The sequence below is a fragment of the Crinia signifera genome, chromosome 1, assembly GCF_055691185.1.
Source record: "Crinia signifera chromosome 1, ASM5569118v1, whole genome shotgun sequence".
NCBI classification, from domain to species: domain Eukaryota; kingdom Metazoa; phylum Chordata; class Amphibia; order Anura; family Myobatrachidae; genus Crinia; species Crinia signifera.
In genome coordinates this window covers 236,959,974-236,986,460 of record NC_139217.1, presented here as the reverse complement: position 1 = coordinate 236,986,460, position 26,487 = coordinate 236,959,974, and positions in this window count along the sequence as shown.

Here is a 26,487-nt window from a genome sequence, read left to right as displayed (position 1 = left end):
GAACACAGGGTTCCATTCATAGAACACAGGGTTCTATTAAGAGAACACAAGGTTTTATTCATAGAACACATGGCTATATTTATAGATCACGGGTGGTTTCCATTCAGAGAACACATGGTTTCATTCATAAAACACAGGGTTCTATTTGTAGAACACAGGGTTCCATTCATAGAACACAGGGTTCTATTAAGAGAACACAAGGTTTTATTCATAGAACACATGGCTATATTTATAGATCACGGGTGGTTTCCATTCAGAGAACACATCATTTCATTCATAAAACACAGGGTTCTATTCATAGAACACAGGGTTCCATTTATAGAACACTGGGTTCTATTCATAGACCACAAGGTTTTATTCATAGAACACATGGTTATATTTATAGATCACGGGTGGTTTCCATTCAGAGAACACATAATTTTATTCATAAAACACAGGGTTCTATTCATAGAACACAGGGTTCCATTTATAGAACACAGGGTTCTATTCATAGAACTCAAGGTTTTATTCATAGAACAGATGGTTATATTTATAGATCACGGGTGGTTTCCATTCAGAGAACACATAATTGCATTCATAAAACACAGGGTTCTATTCATAGAACACAGGGTTCCATTTATAGAACACAGGGTTCTATTCATAGAACACAAGGTTTTATTCATAGAACACATGGCTATATTTATAGATCACGGGTGGTTTCCATTTAGAGAACACATGGTTTCATTCATAAAACACAGGGTTCTATTTATAGAACACAGGGTTCCATTCATAGAACACAGGGTTCTATTAATAGAACACAAGGTTTATTCATAAAACACATGGTTATATTTATAGATCACGGGTGGTTTCCATTCAGAGAACACATGGTTTCATTCATAAAACACAGGGTTCTATTCATAGAACACAGGGTTCCATTCATAGAACACAGGGTTCTATTAATAGAACACAAGGTTGTATTCATAAAACACATGGTTATATTTATAGATCACGGGTGGTTTCCATTCAGAGAACACATCATTTCATTCATAAAACACAGGGTTCTATTCATAGAACACAGGGTTCCATTTATAGAACACAGGGTTCTATTCATAGAACACAAGGTTTTATTCATAGAACACATGGCTATATTTATAGATCACGGGTGGTTTCCATTCAGAGAACACATGGTTTCATTCATAAAACACAGGGTTCTATTTATAGAACACAGGGTTCCATTCATAGAACACAGGGTTCTATTAATAGAACACAAGGTTTTATTCATAAAACACATGGTTATATTTATAGATCACGGGTGGTTTCCCTTCAGAGAACACATGGTTTCATTCATAAAACACAGGGTTCTATTCATAGAACACAGGGTTCCATTTATAGAACACTGGGTTCTATTCATAGACCACAAGGTTTTATTCATAGAACACATGGTTATATTTATAGATCACGGGTGGTTTCCATTCAGAGAACACATAATTTTATTCATAAAACACAGGGTTCTATTCATAGAACACAGGGTTCCATTTATAGAACACAGGGTTCTATTCATAGAACTCAAGGTTTTATTCATAGAACAAATGGTTATATTTATAGATCACGGGTGGTTTCCATTCAGAGAACACATAATTGCATTCATTAAACAAAGGGTTATTCATAGAACACAGGGTTCCATTTATAGAACACAGGGTTCTATTCATAGAAAACAAGGTTTTATTCATAGAACACATGGCTATATTTATAGATCACGGGTGGTTTCCATTCAGAGAACACATAATTGCATTCATAAAACACAGGGTTCTATTCATAGAACACAGGGTTCCATTTATAGAACACAGGGTTCTATTCATAGAACACAAGGTTTTATTCATAGAACACATGGTTATATTTATAGATCACGGGTGGTTTCCATTCAGAGAACACATGGTTTCATTCATAAAACACAGGGTTCTATTTATAGAACACAGGGTTCCATTCATAGAACACAGGGTTCTATTAATAAAACACAAGGTTTTATTCATAAAACACATGGTTATATTTATAGATCACGGGTGGTTTCCATTCAGAGAACACATGGTTTCATTCATAAATCACAGGGTTCTATTCATAGAACACAGGGTTCCATTCATAGAACACAGGGTTCTATTAATAGAACACAAGGTTTTATTCATAAAACACATGGTTATATTTATAGATCACGGGTGGTTTCCATTCAGAGAACACATGATTTCATTCATAAAACACAGGGTTCTATTTATAGAACACAGGGTTCCATTCATAGAACACAGGGTTCTATTAATAGAACACAAGGTTTTATTCATAAAACACATGGTAATATTTATAGATCACGGGTGGTTTCCAGTCAGAGAACACATGGTTTCATTCATAAAACACAGCGTTTTATTCATAGAACACAGGGTTCCATTCATAGAACACAGGGTTCTATTAAGAGAACACAAGGTTTTATTCATAAAACACATGGTTATATTTATAGATCACGGGTGGTTTCCATTCAGAGAACACATCATTTCATTCATAAAACACAGGGTTCTATTCATAGAACACAGGGTTCCATTTATAGAACACTGGGTTCTATTAATAGAACACAAGGTTTTATTCATAGAACACATGGTTATATATAAAGATCACGGGTGGTTTCCATTCAGAGAACACATAATTTCATTCATAAAACACAGGGTTCTATTCATAGAACACAGGGTTCCATTTATAGAACACAGGGTTCTATTCATAGAACACAAGGTTTTATTCATAGAACACATGGTTATATTTATAGATCACGGGTGGTTTCCATTCAGAGAACACATAATTTTATTCATAAAACACAGGGTTCTATTCATAGAACACAGGGTTCCATTTATAGAACACAGGGTTCTATTCATAGAACACAAGGTTTTATTCATAGAACACATGGCTATATTTATAGATCACGGGTGGTTTCCATTCAAAGAACACATGGTTTCATTCATAAAACACAGGGTTCTATTCATAGAACACAGGGTTCCATTCATAGAACACAGGGTTCTATTAATAGAACACAAGGTTTTATTCATAAAACACATGGTTATATTTATAGATCACGGGTGGTTTCCATTCAGAGAACACATAATTTCATTCATAAAACACAGGGTTCTATTCATAGAACACAGGGTTCCATTTATAGAACACAGGGTTCTATTCATAGAACACAAGGTTTTATTCATAGAACACATGGTTATATTTATAGATCACGGGTGGTTTCCATTCAGAGAACACATAATTTTATTCATAAAACACAGGGTTCTATTCATAGAACACAGGGTTCCATTTATAGAACACAGGGTTCTATTCATAGAACTCAAGGTTTTATTCATAGAACAGATGGTTATATTTATAGATCACGGGTGGTTTCCATTCAGAGAACACATAATTGCATTCATAAAACACAGGGTTCTATTCATAGAACACAGGGTTCCATTTATAGAACACAGGGTTCTATTCATAGAACACAAGGTTTTATTCATAGAACACATGGCTATATTTATAGATCACGGGTGGTTTCCATTCAGAGAACACATGGTTTCATTCATAAAACACAGGGTTCTATTTATAGAACACAGGGTTCCATTCATAGAACACAGGGTTCTATTAATAGAACACAAGGTTTTATTCATAAAACACATGGTTATATTTATAGATCACGGGTGGTTTCCATTCAGAGAACACATGGTTTCATTCATAAAACACAGGGTTCTATTTATAGAACACAGGGTTCCATTCATAGAACACAGGGTTCTATTAATAGAACACAAGGTTTTATTCATAAAACACATGGTTATATTTATAGATCACGGGTGGTTTCCATTCAGAGAACACATGGTTTCATTCATAAAACACAGGGTTCTATTCATAGAACACAGGGTTCCATTCATAGAACACAGGGTTCTATTAAGAGAACACAAGGTTTTATTCATAGAACACATGGCTATATTTATAGATCACGGGTGGTTTCCATTCAGAGAACACATCATTTCATTCATAAAACACAGGGTTCTATTCATAGAACACAGGGTTCCATTTATAGAACACTGGGTTCTATTCATAGACCACAAGGTTTTATTCATAGAACACATGGTTATATTTATAGATCACGGGTGGTTTTCATTCAGAGAACACATAATTTTATTCATAAAACACAGGGTTCTATTCATAGAACACAGGGTTCCATTTATAGAACACAGGGTTCTATTCATAGAACACAAGGTTTTATTCATAGAACACATGGCTATATTTATAGATCACGGGTGGTTTCCATTCAGAGAACACATGGTTTCATTCATAAAACACAGGGTTCTATTTATAGAACACAGGGTTCCATTCATAGAACACAGGGTTCTATTAATAGAACACAAGGTTTTATTCATAAAACACATGGTTATATTTATAGATCACGGGTGGTTTCCATTCAGAGAACACATGGTTTCATTCATAAAACACAGGGTTCTATTCATAGAACACAGGGTTCCATTCATAGAACACAGGGTTCTATTAAGAGAACACAAGGTTTTATTCATAGAACACATGGTTATATATAAAGATCACGGGTGGTTTCCATTCAGAGAACACATAATTTCATTCATAAAACACAGGGTTCTATTCATAGAACACAGGGTTCCATTTATAGAACACTGGGTTCTATTCATAGAACACAAGGTTTTATTCATAGAACACATGGTTATATTTATAGATCACGGGTGGTTTCCATTCAGAGAACACATAATTTCATTCATAAAACACAGGGTTCTATTCATAGAACACAGGGTTCCATTTATAGAACACAGGGTTCTATTCATAGAACACAAGGTTTTATTCATAGAACACATGGTTATATTTATAGATCACGGGTGGTTTCCATTCAGAGAACACATAATTTTATTCATAAAACACAGGGTTCTATTCATAGAACACAGGGTTCCATTTATAGAACACAGGGTTCTATTCATAGAACTCAAGGTTTTATTCATAGAACAAATGGTTATATTTATAGATCACGGGTGGTTTCCATTCAGAGAACACATAATTGCATTCATTAAACAAAGGGTTATTCATAGAACACAGGGTTCCATTTATAGAACACAGGGTTCTATTCATAGAAAACAAGGTTTTATTCATAGAACACATGGCTATATTTATAGATCACGGGTGGTTTCCATTCAGAGAACACATAATTGCATTCATAAAACACAGGGTTCTATTCATAGAACACAGGGTTCCATTTATAGAACACAGGGTTCTATTCATAGAACACAAGGTTTTATTCATAGAACACATGGTTATATTTATAGATCACGGGTGGTTTCCATTCAGAGAACACATGGTTTCATTCATAAAACACAGGGTTCTATTTATAGAACACAGGGTTCCATTCATAGAACACAGGGTTCTATTAATAAAACACAAGGTTTTATTCATAAAACACATGGTTATATTTATAGATCACGGGTGGTTTCCATTCAGAGAACACATGGTTTCATTCATAAATCACAGGGTTCTATTCATAGAACACAGGGTTCCATTCATAGAACACAGGGTTCTATTAATAGAACACAAGGTTTTATTCATAAAACACATGGTTATATTTATAGATCACGGGTGGTTTCCATTCAGAGAACACATGATTTCATTCATAAAACACAGGGTTCTATTTATAGAACACAGGGTTCCATTCATAGAACACAGGGTTCTATTAATAGAACACAAGGTTTTATTCATAAAACACATGGTAATATTTATAGATCACGGGTGGTTTCCAGTCAGAGAACACATGGTTTCATTCATAAAACACAGCGTTTTATTCATAGAACACAGGGTTCCATTCATAGAACACAGGGTTCTATTAAGAGAACACAAGGTTTTATTCATAAAACACATGGTTATATTTATAGATCACGGGTGGTTTCCATTCAGAGAACACATCATTTCATTCATAAAACACAGGGTTCTATTCATAGAACACAGGGTTCCATTTATAGAACACTGGGTTCTATTAATAGAACACAAGGTTTTATTCATAGAACACATGGTTATATATAAAGATCACGGGTGGTTTCCATTCAGAGAACACATAATTTCATTCATAAAACACAGGGTTCTATTCATAGAACACAGGGTTCCATTTATAGAACACAGGGTTCTATTCATAGAACACAAGGTTTTATTCATAGAACACATGGTTATATTTATAGATCACGGGTGGTTTCCATTCAGAGAACACATAATTTTATTCATAAAACACAGGGTTCTATTCATAGAACACAGGGTTCCATTTATAGAACACAGGGTTCTATTCATAGAACACAAGGTTTTATTCATAGAACACATGGCTATATTTATAGATCACGGGTGGTTTCCATTCAGAGAACACATGGTTTCATTCATAAAACGCAGGGTTCTATTTATAGAACACAGGGTTCCATTCATAGAACACAGGGTTCTATTAATAGAACACAAGGTTTTATTCATAAAACACATGGTTATATTTATAGATCACGGGTGGTTTCCATTCAGAGAACACATGGTTTCATTCATAAAACACAGGGTTCTATTTATAGAACACAGGGTTCCATTCATAGAACACAGGGTTCTATTAATAGAACACAAGGTTTTATTCATAAAACACATGGTTATATTTATAGATCACGGGTGGTTTCCATTCAGAGAACACATGGTTTCATTCATAAAACACAGGGTTCTATTCATAGAACACAGGGTTCCATTCATAGAACACAGGGTTCTATTAAGAGAACACAAGGTTTTATTCATAGAACACATGGCTATATTTATAGATCACGGGTGGTTTCCATTCAGAGAACACATCATTTCATTCATAAAACACAGGGTTCTATTCATAGAACACAGGGTTCCATTTATAGAACACTGGGTTCTATTCAAAGACCACAAGGTTTTATTCATAGAACACATGGTTATATTTATAGATCACGGGTGGTTTTCATTCAGAGAACACATAATTTTATTCATAAAACACAGGGTTCTATTCATAGAACACAGGGTTCCATTTATAGAACACAGGGTTCTATTCATAGAACACAAGGTTTTATTCATAGAACACATGGCTATATTTATAGATCACGGGTGGTTTCCATTCAGAGAACACATAATTTCATTCATAAAACACAGGGTTATATTCATAGAACACAGGGTTCCATTTATAGAACACAGGGTTCTATTCATAGAACTCAAGGTTTTATTCATAGAACAGATGGTTATATTTATAGATCACGGGTGGTTTCCATTCAGAGAACACATAATTGCATTCATAAAACACAGGGTTCTATTCATAGAACACAGGGTTCCATTTATAGAACACAGGGTTCTATTCATAGAACACAAGGTTTTATTCATAGAACACATGGCTATATTTATAGATCACGGGTGGTTTCCATTCAGAGAACACATGGTTTCATTCATAAAACACAGGGTTCTATTTATAGAACACAGGGTTCCATTCATAGAACACAGGGTTCTATTAATAGAACACAAGGTTTTATTCATAAAACACATGGTTATATTTATAGATCACGGGTGGTTTCCATTCAGAGAACACATGGTTTCATTCATAAAACACAGGGTTCTATTCATAGAACACAGGGTTCCATTCATAGAACACAGGGTTCTATTAAGAGAACACAAGGTTTTATTCATAGAACACATGGCTATATTTATAGATCATGGGTGGTTTCCATTCAGAGAACACATCATTTCATTCATAAAACACAGGGTTCTATTCATAGAACACAGGGTTCCATTTATAGAACACTGGGTTCTATTCATAGACCACAAGGTTTTATTCATAGAACACATGGTTATATTTATAGATCACGGGTGGTTTCCATTCAGAGAACACATAATTTTATTCATAAAACACAGGGTTCTATTCATAGAACACAGGGTTCCATTTATAGAACACAGGGTTCTATTCATAGAACTCAAGGTTTTATTCATAGAACACATGGTTATATTTATAGATCACGGGTGGTTTTCATTCAGAGAACACATAATTTTATTCATAAAACACAGGGTTCTATTCATAGAACACAGGGTTCCATTTATAGAACACAGGGTTCTATTCATAGAACACAAGGTTTTATTCATAGAACACATGGCTATATTTATAGATCACGGGTGGTTTCCATTCAGAGAACACATGGTTTCATTCATAAAACACAGGGTTCTATTTATAGAACACAGGGTTCCATTCATAGAACACAGGGTTCTATTAATAGAACACAAGGTTTTATTCATAAAACACATGGTTATATTTATAGATCACGGGTGGTTTCCATTCAGAGAACACATGGTTTCATTCATAAAACACAGGGTTCTATTCATAGAACACAGGGTTCCATTCATAGAACACAGGGTTCTATTAATAGAACACAAGGTTTTATTCATAAAACACATGGTTATATTTATAGATCACGGGTGGTTTCCATTCAGAGAACACATGGTTTCATTCATAAAACACAGGGTTATATTCATAGAACACAGGGTTCCATTCATAGAACACAGGGTTCTATTAATAGAACACAAGGTTTTATTCATAAAACACATGGTTATATTTATAGATCATGGGTGGTTTCCATTCAGAGAACACATCATTTCATTCATAAAACACAGGGTTCTATTCATAGAACACAGGGTTCCATTTATAGAACACTGGGTTCTATTCATAGACCACAAGGTTTTATTCATAGAACACATGGTTATATTTATAGATCACGGGTGGTTTCCATTCAGAGAACACATAATTTTATTCATAAAACACAGGGTTCTATTCATAGAACACAGGGTTCCATTTATAGAACACAGGGTTCTATTCATAGAACTCAAGGTTTTATTCATAGAACAGATGGTTATATTTATAGATCACGGGTGGTTTCCATTCAGAGAACACATAATTGCATTCATAAAACACAGGGTTCTATTCATAGAACACAGGGTTCCATTTATAGAACACAGGGTTCTATTCATAGAACACAAGGTTTTATTCATAGAACACATGGCTATATTTATAGATCACGGGTGGTTTCCATTCAGAGAACACATGGTTTCATTCATAAAACACAGGGTTCTATTTATAGAACACAGGGTTCCATTCATAGAACACAGGGTTCTATTAATAGAACACAAGGTTTTATTCATAAAACACATGGTTATATTTATAGATCACGGGTGGTTTCCATTCAGAGAACACATGGTTTCATTCATAAAACACAGGGTTCTATTCATAGAACACAGGGTTCCATTCATAGAACACAGGGTTCTATTAAGAGAACACAAGGTTTTATTCATAGAACACATGGCTATATTTATAGATCACGGGTGGTTTCCATTCAGAGAACACATGGTTTCATTCATAAAACACAGGGTTCTATTTGTAGAACACAGGGTTCCATTCATAGAACACAGGGTTCTATTAAGAGAACACAAGGTTTTATTCATAGAACACATGGCTATATTTATAGATCACGGGTGGTTTCCATTCAGAGAACACATCATTTCATTCATAAAACACAGGGTTCTATTCATAGAACACAGGGTTCCATTTATAGAACACTGGGTTCTATTCATAGACCACAAGGTTTTATTCATAGAACACATGGTTATATTTATAGATCACGGGTGGTTTCCATTCAGAGAACACATAATTTTATTCATAAAACACAGGGTTCTATTCATAGAACACAGGGTTCCATTTATAGAACACAGGGTTCTATTCATAGAACTCAAGGTTTTATTCATAGAACAGATGGTTATATTTATAGATCACGGGTGGTTTCCATTCAGAGAACACATAATTGCATTCATAAAACACAGGGTTCTATTCATAGAACACAGGGTTCCATTTATAGAACACAGGGTTCTATTCATAGAACACAAGGTTTTATTCATAGAACACATGGCTATATTTATAGATCACGGGTGGTTTCCATTTAGAGAACACATGGTTTCATTCATAAAACACAGGGTTCTATTTATAGAACACAGGGTTCCATTCATAGAACACAGGGTTCTATTAATAGAACACAAGGTTTATTCATAAAACACATGGTTATATTTATAGATCACGGGTGGTTTCCATTCAGAGAACACATGGTTTCATTCATAAAACACAGGGTTCTATTCATAGAACACAGGGTTCCATTCATAGAACACAGGGTTCTATTAATAGAACACAAGGTTGTATTCATAAAACACATGGTTATATTTATAGATCACGGGTGGTTTCCATTCAGAGAACACATCATTTCATTCATAAAACACAGGGTTCTATTCATAGAACACAGGGTTCCATTTATAGAACACAGGGTTCTATTCATAGAACACAAGGTTTTATTCATAGAACACATGGCTATATTTATAGATCACGGGTGGTTTCCATTCAGAGAACACATGGTTTCATTCATAAAACACAGGGTTCTATTTATAGAACACAGGGTTCCATTCATAGAACACAGGGTTCTATTAATAGAACACAAGGTTTTATTCATAAAACACATGGTTATATTTATAGATCACGGGTGGTTTCCCTTCAGAGAACACATGGTTTCATTCATAAAACACAGGGTTCTATTCATAGAACACAGGGTTCCATTTATAGAACACTGGGTTCTATTCATAGACCACAAGGTTTTATTCATAGAACACATGGTTATATTTATAGATCACGGGTGGTTTCCATTCAGAGAACACATAATTTTATTCATAAAACACAGGGTTCTATTCATAGAACACAGGGTTCCATTTATAGAACACAGGGTTCTATTCATAGAACTCAAGGTTTTATTCATAGAACAAATGGTTATATTTATAGATCACGGGTGGTTTCCATTCAGAGAACACATAATTGCATTCATTAAACAAAGGGTTATTCATAGAACACAGGGTTCCATTTATAGAACACAGGGTTCTATTCATAGAAAACAAGGTTTTATTCATAGAACACATGGCTATATTTATAGATCACGGGTGGTTTCCATTCAGAGAACACATAATTGCATTCATAAAACACAGGGTTCTATTCATAGAACACAGGGTTCCATTTATAGAACACAGGGTTCTATTCATAGAACACAAGGTTTTATTCATAGAACACATGGTTATATTTATAGATCACGGGTGGTTTCCATTCAGAGAACACATGGTTTCATTCATAAAACACAGGGTTCTATTTATAGAACACAGGGTTCCATTCATAGAACACAGGGTTCTATTAATAAAACACAAGGTTTTATTCATAAAACACATGGTTATATTTATAGATCACGGGTGGTTTCCATTCAGAGAACACATGGTTTCATTCATAAATCACAGGGTTCTATTCATAGAACACAGGGTTCCATTCATAGAACACAGGGTTCTATTAATAGAACACAAGGTTTTATTCATAAAACACATGGTTATATTTATAGATCACGGGTGGTTTCCATTCAGAGAACACATGATTTCATTCATAAAACACAGGGTTCTATTTATAGAACACAGGGTTCCATTCATAGAACACAGGGTTCTATTAATAGAACACAAGGTTTTATTCATAAAACACATGGTAATATTTATAGATCACGGGTGGTTTCCAGTCAGAGAACACATGGTTTCATTCATAAAACACAGCGTTTTATTCATAGAACACAGGGTTCCATTCATAGAACACAGGGTTCTATTAAGAGAACACAAGGTTTTATTCATAAAACACATGGTTATATTTATAGATCACGGGTGGTTTCCATTCAGAGAACACATCATTTCATTCATAAAACACAGGGTTCTATTCATAGAACACAGGGTTCCATTTATAGAACACTGGGTTCTATTAATAGAACACAAGGTTTTATTCATAGAACACATGGTTATATATAAAGATCACGGGTGGTTTCCATTCAGAGAACACATAATTTCATTCATAAAACACAGGGTTCTATTCATAGAACACAGGGTTCCATTTATAGAACACAGGGTTCTATTCATAGAACACAAGGTTTTATTCATAGAACACATGGTTATATTTATAGATCACGGGTGGTTTCCATTCAGAGAACACATAATTTTATTCATAAAACACAGGGTTCTATTCATAGAACACAGGGTTCCATTTATAGAACACAGGGTTCTATTCATAGAACACAAGGTTTTATTCATAGAACACATGGCTATATTTATAGATCACGGGTGGTTTCCATTCAAAGAACACATGGTTTCATTCATAAAACACAGGGTTCTATTCATAGAACACAGGGTTCCATTCATAGAACACAGGGTTCTATTAATAGAACACAAGGTTTTATTCATAAAACACATGGTTATATTTATAGATCACGGGTGGTTTCCATTCAGAGAACACATAATTTCATTCATAAAACACAGGGTTCTATTCATAGAACACAGGGTTCCATTTATAGAACACAGGGTTCTATTCATAGAACACAAGGTTTTATTCATAGAACACATGGTTATATTTATAGATCACGGGTGGTTTCCATTCAGAGAACACATAATTTTATTCATAAAACACAGGGTTCTATTCATAGAACACAGGGTTCCATTTATAGAACACAGGGTTCTATTCATAGAACTCAAGGTTTTATTCATAGAACAGATGGTTATATTTATAGATCACGGGTGGTTTCCATTCAGAGAACACATAATTGCATTCATAAAACACAGGGTTCTATTCATAGAACACAGGGTTCCATTTATAGAACACAGGGTTCTATTCATAGAACACAAGGTTTTATTCATAGAACACATGGCTATATTTATAGATCACGGGTGGTTTCCATTCAGAGAACACATGGTTTCATTCATAAAACACAGGGTTCTATTTATAGAACACAGGGTTCCATTCATAGAACACAGGGTTCTATTAATAGAACACAAGGTTTTATTCATAAAACACATGGTTATATTTATAGATCACGGGTGGTTTCCATTCAGAGAACACATGGTTTCATTCATAAAACACAGGGTTCTATTTATAGAACACAGGGTTCCATTCATAGAACACAGGGTTCTATTAATAGAACACAAGGTTTTATTCATAAAACACATGGTTATATTTATAGATCACGGGTGGTTTCCATTCAGAGAACACATGGTTTCATTCATAAAACACAGGGTTCTATTCATAGAACACAGGGTTCCATTCATAGAACACAGGGTTCTATTAAGAGAACACAAGGTTTTATTCATAGAACACATGGCTATATTTATAGATCACGGGTGGTTTCCATTCAGAGAACACATCATTTCATTCATAAAACACAGGGTTCTATTCATAGAACACAGGGTTCCATTTATAGAACACTGGGTTCTATTCATAGACCACAAGGTTTTATTCATAGAACACATGGTTATATTTATAGATCACGGGTGGTTTTCATTCAGAGAACACATAATTTTATTCATAAAACACAGGGTTCTATTCATAGAACACAGGGTTCCATTTATAGAACACAGGGTTCTATTCATAGAACACAAGGTTTTATTCATAGAACACATGGCTATATTTATAGATCACGGGTGGTTTCCATTCAGAGAACACATGGTTTCATTCATAAAACACAGGGTTCTATTTATAGAACACAGGGTTCCATTCATAGAACACAGGGTTCTATTAATAGAACACAAGGTTTTATTCATAAAACACATGGTTATATTTATAGATCACGGGTGGTTTCCATTCAGAGAACACATGGTTTCATTCATAAAACACAGGGTTCTATTCATAGAACACAGGGTTCCATTCATAGAACACAGGGTTCTATTAAGAGAACACAAGGTTTTATTCATAGAACACATGGTTATATATAAAGATCACGGGTGGTTTCCATTCAGAGAACACATAATTTCATTCATAAAACACAGGGTTCTATTCATAGAACACAGGGTTCCATTTATAGAACACTGGGTTCTATTCATAGAACACAAGGTTTTATTCATAGAACACATGGTTATATTTATAGATCACGGGTGGTTTCCATTCAGAGAACACATAATTTCATTCATAAAACACAGGGTTCTATTCATAGAACACAGGGTTCCATTTATAGAACACAGGGTTCTATTCATAGAACACAAGGTTTTATTCATAGAACACATGGTTATATTTATAGATCACGGGTGGTTTCCATTCAGAGAACACATAATTTTATTCATAAAACACAGGGTTCTATTCATAGAACACAGGGTTCCATTTATAGAACACAGGGTTCTATTCATAGAACTCAAGGTTTTATTCATAGAACAAATGGTTATATTTATAGATCACGGGTGGTTTCCATTCAGAGAACACATAATTGCATTCATTAAACAAAGGGTTATTCATAGAACACAGGGTTCCATTTATAGAACACAGGGTTCTATTCATAGAAAACAAGGTTTTATTCATAGAACACATGGCTATATTTATAGATCACGGGTGGTTTCCATTCAGAGAACACATAATTGCATTCATAAAACACAGGGTTCTATTCATAGAACACAGGGTTCCATTTATAGAACACAGGGTTCTATTCATAGAACACAAGGTTTTATTCATAGAACACATGGTTATATTTATAGATCACGGGTGGTTTCCATTCAGAGAACACATGGTTTCATTCATAAAACACAGGGTTCTATTTATAGAACACAGGGTTCCATTCATAGAACACAGGGTTCTATTAATAAAACACAAGGTTTTATTCATAAAACACATGGTTATATTTATAGATCACGGGTGGTTTCCATTCAGAGAACACATGGTTTCATTCATAAATCACAGGGTTCTATTCATAGAACACAGGGTTCCATTCATAGAACACAGGGTTCTATTAATAGAACACAAGGTTTTATTCATAAAACACATGGTTATATTTATAGATCACGGGTGGTTTCCATTCAGAGAACACATGATTTCATTCATAAAACACAGGGTTCTATTTATAGAACACAGGGTTCCATTCATAGAACACAGGGTTCTATTAATAGAACACAAGGTTTTATTCATAAAACACATGGTAATATTTATAGATCACGGGTGGTTTCCAGTCAGAGAACACATGGTTTCATTCATAAAACACAGCGTTTTATTCATAGAACACAGGGTTCCATTCATAGAACACAGGGTTCTATTAAGAGAACACAAGGTTTTATTCATAAAACACATGGTTATATTTATAGATCACGGGTGGTTTCCATTCAGAGAACACATCATTTCATTCATAAAACACAGGGTTCTATTCATAGAACACAGGGTTCCATTTATAGAACACTGGGTTCTATTAATAGAACACAAGGTTTTATTCATAGAACACATGGTTATATATAAAGATCACGGGTGGTTTCCATTCAGAGAACACATAATTTCATTCATAAAACACAGGGTTCTATTCATAGAACACAGGGTTCCATTTATAGAACACAGGGTTCTATTCATAGAACACAAGGTTTTATTCATAGAACACATGGTTATATTTATAGATCACGGGTGGTTTCCATTCAGAGAACACATAATTTTATTCATAAAACACAGGGTTCTATTCATAGAACACAGGGTTCCATTTATAGAACACAGGGTTCTATTCATAGAACACAAGGTTTTATTCATAGAACACATGGCTATATTTATAGATCACGGGTGGTTTCCATTCAAAGAACACATGGTTTCATTCATAAAACACAGGGTTCTATTCATAGAACACAGGGTTCCATTCATAGAACACAGGGTTCTATTAATAGAACACAAGGTTTTATTCATAAAACACATGGTTATATTTATAGATCACGGGTGGTTTCCATTCAGAGAACACATAATTTCATTCATAAAACACAGGGTTCTATTCATAGAACACAGGGTTCCATTTATAGAACACAGGGTTCTATTCATAGAACACAAGGTTTTATTCATAGAACACATGGTTATATTTATAGATCACGGGTGGTTTCCATTCAGAGAACACATAATTTTATTCATAAAACACAGGGTTCTATTCATAGAACACAGGGTTCCATTTATAGAACACAGGGTTCTATTCATAGAACTCAAGGTTTTATTCATAGAACAGATGGTTATATTTATAGATCACGGGTGGTTTCCATTCAGAGAACACATAATTGCATTCATAAAACACAGGGTTCTATTCATAGAACACAGGGTTCCATTTATAGAACACAGGGTTCTATTCATAGAACACAAGGTTTTATTCATAGAACACATGGCTATATTTATAGATCACGGGTGGTTTCCATTCAGAGAACACATGGTTTCATTCATAAAACACAGGGTTCTATTTATAGAACACAGGGTTCCATTCATAGAACACAGGGTTCTATTAATAGAACACAAGGTTTTATTCATAAAACACATGGTTATATTTATAGATCACGGGTGGTTTCCATTCAGAGAACACATGGTTTCATTCATAAAACACAGGGTTCTATTTATAGAACACAGGGTTCCATTCATAGAACACAGGGTTCTATTAATAGAACACAAGGTTTTATTCATAAAACACATGGTTATATTTATAGATCACGGGTGGTTTCCATTCAGAGAACACATGGTTTCATTCATAAAACACAGGGTTCTATTCATAGAACACAGGGTTCCATTCATAGAACACAGGGTTCTATTAAGAGAACACAAGGTTTTATTCATAGAACACATGGCTATATTTATAGATCACGGGTGGTTTCCATTCAGAGAACACATCATTTCATTCATAAAACACAGGGTTCTATTCATAGAACACAGGGTTCCATTTATAGAACACTGGGTTCTATTCATAGACCACAAGGTTTTATTCATAGAACACATGGTTATATTTATAGATCACGGGTGGTTTTCATTCAGAGAACACATAATTTTATTCATAAAACACAGGGTTCTATTCATAGAACACAGGGTTCCATTTATAGAACACAGGGTTCTATTCATAGAACACAAGGTTTTATTCATAGAACACATGGCTATATTTATAGATCACGGGTGGTTTCCATTCAGAGAACACATGGTTTCATTCATAAAACACAGGGTTCTATTTATAGAACACAGGGTTCCATTCATAGAACACAGGGTTCTATTAATAGAACACAAGGTTTTATTCATAAAACACATGGTTATATTTATAGATCACGGGTGGTTTCCATTCAGAGAACACATGGTTTCATTCATAAAACACAGGGTTCTATTCATAGAACACAGGGTTCCATTCATAGAACACAGGGTTCTATTAAGAGAACACAAGGTTTTATTCATAGAACACATGGTTATATATAAAGATCACGGGTGGTTTCCATTCAGAGAACACATAATTTCATTCATAAAACACAGGGTTCTATTCATAGAACACAGGGTTCCATTTATAGAACACTGGGTTCTATTCATAGAACACAAGGTTTTATTCATAGAACACATGGTTATATTTATAGATCACGGGTGGTTTCCATTCAGAGAACACATAATTTCATTCATAAAACACAGGGTTCTATTCATAGAACACAGGGTTCCATTTATAGAACACAGGGTTCTATTCATAGAACACAAGGTTTTATTCATAGAACACATGGTTATATTTATAGATCACGGGTGGTTTCCATTCAGAGAACACATAATTTTATTCATAAAACACAGGGTTCTATTCATAGAACATAGGGTTCCATTTATAGAACACAGGATTCTATTCATAGAACTCAAGGTTTTATTCATAGAACAGATGGTTATATTTATAGATCACGGGTGGTTTCCATTCAGAGAACACATAATTGCATTCATAAAACACAGGGTTCTATTCATAGAACACAGGGTTCCATTTATAGAACACAGGGTTCTATTCATAGAACACAAGGTTTTATTCATAGAACACATGGCTATATTTATAGATCACGGGTGGTTTCCATTCAGAGAACACATGGTTTCATTCATAAAACACAGGGTTCTATTTATAGAACACAGGGTTCCATTCATAGAACACAGGGTTCTATTAATAGAACACAAGGTTTTATTCATAAAACACATGGTTATATTTATAGATCACGGGTGGTTTCCATTCAGAGAACACATGGTTTCATTCATAAAACACAGGGTTCAATTCATAGAACACAGGGTTCCATTTATAGAACACAGGGTTCTATTCATAGAAAACAAGGTTTTATTCATAGAACACATGGCTATATTTATAGATCACGGGTGGTTTCCATTCAGAGAACACATGGTTTCATTCATAAAACACAGGGTTCTATTTATAGAACACAGGGTTCCATTCATAGAACACAGGGTTCTATTAATAAAACACAAGGTTTTATTCATAAAACACATGGTTATATTTATAGATCACGGGTGGTTTCCATTCAGAGAACACATGGTTTCATTCATAAATCACAGGGTTCTATTCATAGAACACAGGGTTCCATTCATAGAACACAGGGTTCTATTAATAGAACACAAGGTTTTATTCATAAAACACATGGTTATATTTATAGATCACGGGTGGTTTCCATTCAGAGAACACATGATTTCATTCATAAAACACAGGGTTCTATTTATAGAACACAGGGTTCCATTCATAGAACACAGGGTTCTATTAATAGAACACAAGGTTTTATTCATAAAACACATGGATATATTTATAGATCACGGGTGGTTTCCAGTCAGAGAACACATGGTTTCATTCATAAAACACAGGGTTCTATTCATAGAACACAGGGTTCCATTCATAGAACACAGGGTTCTATTAATAGAACACAAGGTTTTATTCATAAAACACATGGTTATATTTATAGATCACGGGTGGTTTCCATTCAGAGAACACATGGTTTCATTCATAAATCACAGGGTTCTATTCATAGAACACAGGGTTCCATTCATAGAACACAGGGTTCTATTAATAGAACACAAGGTTTTATTCATAAAACACATGGTTATATTTATAGATCACGGGTGGTTTCCATTCAGAGAACACATGATTTCATTCATAAAACACAGGGTTCTATTTATAGAACACAGGGTTCCATTCATAGAACACAGGGTTCTATTAATAGAACACAAGGTTTTATTCATAGAACACATGGCTATATTTATAGATCACGGGTGGTTTCCATTCAGAGAACACATCATTTCATTCATAAAACACAGGGTTCTATTCATAGAACACAGGGTTCCATTTATAGAACACTGGGTTCTATTCATAGACCACAAGGTTTTATTCATAGAACACATGGTTATATTTATAGATCACGGGTGGTTTTCATTCAGAGAACACATAATTTTATTCATAAAACACAGGGTTCTATTCATAGAACACAGGGTTCCATTTATAGAACACAGGGTTCTATTCATAGAACACAAGGTTTTATTCATAAAACACATGGTTATATTTATAGATCACGGGTGGTTTCCATTCAGAGAACACATGGTTTCATTCATAAAACACAGGGTTCTATTCATAGAACACAGGGTTCCATTCATAGAACACAGGGTTCTATTAAGAGAACACAAGGTTTTATTCATAGAACACATGGTTATATATAAAGATCACGGGTGGTTTCCATTCAGAGAACACATAATTGCATTCATAAAACACAGGGTTCTATTCATAGAACACAGGGTTCCATTTATAGAACACAGGGTTCTATTCATAGAACACAAGGTTTTATTCATAGAACACATGGCTATATTTATAGATCACGGGTGGTTTCCATTCAGAGAACACATGGTTTCATTCATAAAACACAGGGTTCTATTTATAGAACACAGGGTTCCATTCATAGAACACAGGGTTCTATTAATAGAACACAAGGTTTTATTCATAAAACACATGGTTATATTTATAGATCACGGGTGGTTTCCATTCAGAGAACACATAATTTCATTCATAAAACACAGGGTTCTATTCATAGAACACAGGGTTCCATTTATAGAACACAGGGTTCTATTCATAGAACTCAAGGTTTTATTCATAGAACAGATGGTTATATTTATAGATCACGGGTGGTTTCCATTCAGAGAACACATAATTGCATTCATAAAACACAGGGTTCTATTCATAGAACACAGGGTTCCATTCATAGAACACAGGGTTCTATTAATAGAACACAAGGTTTTATTCATAAAACACATGGTTATATTTATAGATCACGGGTGGTTTCCATTCAGAGAACACATGGTTTCATTCATAAAACACAGGGTTCTATTCATAGAACACAGGGTTCCATTCATAGAACACAGGGTTCTATTAAGAGAACACAAGGTTTTATTCATAGAACACATGGCTATATTTATAGATCACGGGTGGTTTCCATTCAGAGAACACATGGTTTCATTCATAAAACACAGGGTTCTATTTGTAGAACACAGGGTTCCATTCATAGAACACAGGGTTCTATTAAGAGAACACAAGGTTTTATTCATAGAACACATGGCTATATTTATAGATCACGGGTGGTTTCCATTCAGAGAACACATCATTTCATTCATAAAACACAGGGTTCTATTCATAGAACACAGGGTTCCATTTATAGAACACTGGGTTCTATTCATGGACCACAAGGTTTTATTCATAGAACACATGGTTATATTTATAGATCACGGGTGGTTTTCATTCAGAGAACACATAATTTTATTCATAAAACACAGGGTTCTATTCATAGAACACAGGGTTCCATTTATAGAACACAGGGTTCTATTCATAGAACACAAGGTTTTATTCATAGAACACATGGCTATATTTATAGATCACGGGTGGTTTCCATTCAGAGAACACATGGTTTCATTCATAAAACACAGGGTTCTATTTATAGAACACAGGGTTCCATTCATAGAACACAGGGTTCTATTAATAGAACACAAGGTTTTATTCATAAAACACATGGTTATATTTATAGATCACGGGTGGTTTCCATTCAGAGAACACATGGTTTCATTCATAAAACACAGGGTTCTATTCATAGAACACAGGGTTCCATTCATAGAACACAGGGTTCTATTAATAGAACACAAGGTTTTATTCATAAAACACATGGTTATATTTATAGATCATGGGTGGTTTCCATTCAGAGAACACATGGTTTCATTCATAAAACACAGGGTTATATTCATAGAACACAGGGTTCCATTCATAGAACACAGGGTTCTATTAATAGAACACAAGGTTTTATTCATAAAACACATGGTTATATTTATAGATCATGGGTGGTTTCCATTCAGAGAACACATCATTTCATTCATAAAACACAGGGTTCTATTCATAGAACACAGGGTTCCATTTATAGAACACTGGGTTCTATTCATAGACCACAAGGTTTTATTCATAGAACACATGGTTATATTTATAGATCACGGGTGGTTTCCATTCAGAGAACACATAATTTTATTCATAAAACACAGGGTTCTATTCATAGAACACAGGGTTCCATTTATAGAACACAGGGTTCTATTCATAGAACTCAAGGTTTTATTCATAGAACAGATGGTTATATTTATAGATCACGGGTGGTTTCCATTCAGAGAACACATAATTGCATTCATAAAACACAGGGTTCTATTCATAGAACACAGGGTTCCATTTATAGAACACAGGGTTCTATTCATAGAACACAAGGTTTTATTCATAGAACACATGGCTATATTTATAGATCACGGGTGGTTTCCATTCAGAGAACACATGGTTTCATTCATAAAACACAGGGTTCTATTTATAGAACACAGGGTTCCATTCATAGAACACAGGGTTCTATTAATAGAACACAAGGTTTTATTCATAAAACACATGGTTATATTTATAGATCACGGGTGGTTTCCATTCAGAGAACACATGGTTTCATTCATAAAACACAGGGTTCTATTCATGGAACACAGGGTTCCATTCATAGAACACAGGGTTCTATTAAGAGAACACAAGGTTTTATTCATAGAACACATGGCTATATTTATAGATCACGGGTGGTTTCCATTCAGAGAACACATGGTTTCATTCATAAAACACAGGGTTCTATTTGTAGAACACAGGGTTCCATTCATAGAACACAGGGTTCTATTAAGAGAACACAAGGTTTTATTCATAGAACACATGGCTATATTTATAGATCACGGGTGGTTTCCATTCAGAGAACACATCATTTCATTCATAAAACACAGGGTTCTATTCATAGAACACAGGGTTCCATTTATAGAACACTGGGTTCTATTCATAGACCACAAGGTTTTATTCATAGAACACATGGTTATATTTATAGATCACGGGTGGTTTTCATTCAGAGAACACATAATTTTATTCATAAAACACAGGGTTCTATTCATAGAACACAGGGTTCCATTTATAGAACACAGGGTTCTATTCATAGAACACAAGGTTTTATTCATAGAACACATGGCTATATTTATAGATCACGGGTGGTTTCCATTCAGAGAACACATCATTTCATTCATAAAACACAGGGTTCTATTCATAGAACACAGGGTTCCATTTATAGAACACTGGGTTCTATTCATAGACCACAAGGTTTTATTCATAGAACACATGGTTATATTTATAGATCACGGGTGGTTTTCATTCAGAGAACACATAATTTTATTCATAAAACACAGGGTTCTATTCGAAGAACACAGGGTTCCATTTATAGAACACAGGGTTCTATTCATAGAACACAAGGTTTTATTCATAGAACACATGGCTATATTTATAGATCACGGGTGGTTTCCATTCAGAGAACACATGGTTTCATTCATAAAACACAGGGTTCTATTTATAGAACACAGGGTTCCATTCATAGAACACAGGGTTCTATTAATAGAACACAAGGTTTTATTCATAAAACACATGGTTATATTTATAGATCACGGGTGGTTTCCATTCAGAGAACACATAATTTCATTCATAAAACACAGGGTTCTATTCATAGAACACAGGGTTCCATTTATAGAACACTGGGTTCTATTAATAGAACACAAGGTTTTATTCATAGAACACATGGTTATATATAAAGATCACGGGTGGTTTCCATTCAGAGAACACATAATTTCATTCATAAAACACAGGGTTCTATTCATAGAACACAGGGTTCCATTTATAGAACACAGGGTTCTATTCATAGAACTCAAGGTTTTATTCATAGAACAGATGGTTATATTTATAGATCACGGGTGGTTTCCATTCAGAGAACACATGGTTTCATTCATAAAACACAGCGTTTTATTCATAGAACACAGGGTTCCATTCATAGAACACAGGGTTCTATTAAGAGAACACAAGGTTTTATTCATAAAACACATGGTTATATTTATAGATCACGGGTGGTTTCCATTCAGAGAACACATCATTTCATTCATAAAACACAGGGTTCTATTCATAGAACACAGGGTTCCATTTATAGAACACTGGGTTCTATTAATAGAACACAAGGTTTTATTCATAGAACACATGGTTATATATAAAGATCACGGGTGGTTTCCATTCAGAGAACACATAATTTCATTCATAAAACACAGGGTTCTATTCATAGAACACAGGGTTCCATTTATAGAACACAGGGTTCTATTCATAGAACACAAGGTTTTATTCATAGAACACATGGTTATATTTATAGATCACGGGTGGTTTCCATTCAGAGAACACATAATTTTATTCATAAAACACAGGGTTCTATTCATAGAACACAGGGTTCCATTTATAGAACACAGGGTTCTATTCATAGAACACAAGGTTTTATTCATAGAACACATGGCTATATTTATAGATCACGGGTGGTTTCCATTCAAAGAACACATGGTTTCATTCATAAAACACAGGGTTCTATTCATAGAACACAGGGTTCCATTCATAGAACACAGGGTTCTATTAATAGAACACAAGGTTTTATTCATAAAACACATGGTTATATTTATAGATCACGGGTGGTTTCCATTCAGAGAACACATAATTTCATTCATAAAACACAGGGTTCTATTCATAGAACACAGGGTTCCATTTATAGAACACAGGGTTCTATTCATAGAACACAAGGTTTTATTCATAGAACACATGGTTATATTTATAGATCACGGGTGGTTTCCATTCAGAGAACACATAATTTTATTCATAAAACACAGGGTTCTATTCATAGAACACAGGGTTCCATTTATAGAACACAGGGTTCTATTCATAGAACTCAAGGTTTTATTCATAGAACAGATGGTTATATTTATAGATCACGGGTGGTTTCCATTCAGAGAACACATAATTGCATTCATAAAACACAGGGTTCTATTCATAGAACACAGGGTTCCATTTATAGAACACAGGGTTCTATTCATAGAACACAAGGTTTTATTCATAGAACACATGGCTATATTTATAGATCACTGGTGGTTTCCATTCAGAGAACACATGGTTTCATTCATAAAACACAGGGTTCTATTTATAGAACACAGGGTTCCATTCATAGAACACAGGGTTCTATTAATAGAACACAAGGTTTTATTCATAAAACACATGGTTATATTTATAGATCACGGGTGGTTTCCATTCAGAGAACACATAATTTCATTCATAAAACACAGGGTTCTATTCATAGAACACAGGGTTCCATTTATAGAACACAGGGTTCTATTCATAGAACTCAAGGTTTTATTCATAGAACAGATGGTTATATTTATAGATCACGGGTGGTTTCCATTCAGAGAACACATAATTGCATTCATAAAACACAGGGTTCTATTCATAGAACACAGGGTTCCATTCATAGAACACAGGGTTCTATTAATAGAACACAAGGTTTTATTCATAAAACACATGGTTATATTTATAGATCACGGGTGGTTTCCATTCAGAGAACACATGGTTTCATTCATAAAACACAGGGTTCTATTCATAGAACACAGGGTTCCATTCATAGAACACAGGGTTCTATTAAGAGAACACAAGGTTTTATTCATAGAACACATGGCTATATTTATAGATCACGGGTGGTTTCCATTCAGAGAACACATGGTTTCATTCATAAAACACAGGGTTCTATTTGTAGAACACAGGGTTCCATTCATAGAACACAGGGTTCTATTAAGAGAACACAAGGTTTTATTCATAGAACACATGGCTATATTTATAGATCACGGGTGGTTTCCATTCAGAGAACACATCATTTCATTCATAAAACACAGGGTTCTATTCATAGAACACAGGGTTCCATTTATAGAACACTGGGTTCTATTCATGGACCACAAGGTTTTATTCATAGAACACATGGTTATATTTATAGATCACGGGTGGTTTTCATTCAGAGAACACATAATTTTATTCATAAAACACAGGGTTCTATTCATAGAACACAGGGTTCCATTTATAGAACACAGGGTTCTATTCATAGAACACAAGGTTTTATTCATAGAACACATGGCTATATTTATAGATCACGGGTGGTTTCCATTCAGAGAACACATGGTTTCATTCATAAAACACAGGGTTCTATTTATAGAACACAGGGTTCCATTCATAGAACACAGGGTTCTATTAATAGAACACAAGGTTTTATTCATAAAACACATGGTTATATTTATAGATCACGGGTGGTTTCCATTCAGAGAACACATGGTTTCATTCATAAAACACAGGGTTCTATTCATAGAACACAGGGTTCCATTCATAGAACACAGGGTTCTATTAATAGAACACAAGGTTTTATTCATAAAACACATGGTTATATTTATAGATCATGGGTGGTTTCCATTCAGAGAACACATGGTTTCATTCATAAAACACAGGGTTATATTCATAGAACACAGGGTTCCATTCATAGAACACAGGGTTCTATTAATAGAACACAAGGTTTTATTCATAAAACACATGGTTATATTTATAGATCATGGGTGGTTTCCATTCAGAGAACACATCATTTCATTCATAAAACACAGGGTTCTATTCATAGAACACAGGGTTCCATTTATAGAACACTGGGTTCTATTCATAGACCACAAGGTTTTATTCATAGAACACATGGTTATATTTATAGATCACGGGTGGTTTCCATTCAGAGAACACATAATTTTATTCATAAAACACAGGGTTCTATTCATAGAACACAGGGTTCCATTTATAGAACACAGGGTTCTATTCATAGAACTCAAGGTTTTATTCATAGAACAGATGGTTATATTTATAGATCACGGGTGGTTTCCATTCAGAGAACACATAATTGCATTCATAAAACACAGGGTTCTATTCATAGAACACAGGGTTCCATTTATAGAACACAGGGTTCTATTCATAGAACACAAGGTTTTATTCATAGAACACATGGCTATATTTATAGATCACGGGTGGTTTCCATTCAGAGAACACATGGTTTCATTCATAAAACACAGGGTTCTATTTATAGAACACAGGGTTCCATTCATAGAACACAGGGTTCTATTAATAGAACACAAGGTTTTATTCATAAAACACATGGTTATATTTATAGATCACGGGTGGT